Consider the following 1,283-nt stretch of genomic DNA (forward strand, 5'->3'; position numbering starts at 1 on the left):
AGTGTCCCATTCTCTCCTGTCAGTCATATCTAGTGTCCCATTCTCTCCTGACATTCATATCTAGTGTCCCATTCTCTCCTGTCATTCATATCTAGTGTCCCATTCTCTCCTGTCATTCATATCTAGTGTCCCATTCTCTCCTGTCAGTCATATCTAGTGTCCCATTCTCTCCTGTCATTCATATCTAGTGTCCCATTCTCTCCTGTCAGTAACTAACAGTGTAAATAACTAACAGTATAAATAGATAACAGTATAAATAGCTAAGAATCGCTTTGTCACTAAATGCCACCCTAGTCCCAGTCAAAACAACATAGTGATCTACCCTCTGGTCTATACTACATAGTGATCTACCCTCTGGTCTATACTACATAGTGAACTACCCTCTGGTCTATACTACATAGTGATCTACTGTCTACCCTCTGGTCTATACTACATAGTGATCTACTGTCTACCCTCTGGTCTATACTACATAGTGATCTACCCTCTGGTCTATACTACATAGTGATCTACCCTCTGGTCTATACTACACAGTGATCTACTGTCTACCCTCTGGTCTATACTACATAGTGATCTACCCTCTGGTCTATACTACATAGTGATCTACCCTCTGGTCTATACTACATAGTGATCTACCCTCTGGTCTATACTACATAGTGATCTACTGTCTACCCTCTGGTCTATACTACATAGTGATCTACCCTCTGGTCTATACTACATAGTGATCTACCCTCTGGTCTATACTACATAGTGATCTACCCTCTGGTCTATACTACATAGTGATCTACCCTCTGGTGTATACTACATAGTGATCTATCCTCTGGTCTATACTACATAGTGATCTACTGTCTACCCTCTGGTCTATACTACATAGTGATCTACCCTCTGGTCTATACTACATAGTGATCTACTGTCTACCCTCTGGTCTATACTACATAGTGATCTACCCTCTGGTCTATACTACATAGTGATCTACTGTCTACCCTCTGGTCTATACTACATAGTGATCTACCCTCTGGTCTATACTACATAGTGATCTACTGTCTACCCTCTGGTCTATACTACATAGTGATCTACTGTCTACCCTCTGGTCTATACTACATAGTGATCTACCCTCTGGTCTATACTACATAGTGATCTACCCTCTGGTCTATACCACATAGTGATCTACCCTCTGGTCTATACTACATAGTGATCTACCCTCTGGTCTATACTACATAGTGATCTACTGTCTACCCTCTGGTCTATACTACATAGTGATCTACCCTCTGGTCTATACTACATAG

This window comes from Oncorhynchus kisutch, unplaced genomic scaffold (genome assembly GCF_002021735.2).
Source record: "Oncorhynchus kisutch isolate 150728-3 unplaced genomic scaffold, Okis_V2 Okis01b-Okis20b_hom, whole genome shotgun sequence".
Lineage (NCBI taxonomy): Eukaryota > Metazoa > Chordata > Actinopteri > Salmoniformes > Salmonidae > Oncorhynchus > Oncorhynchus kisutch.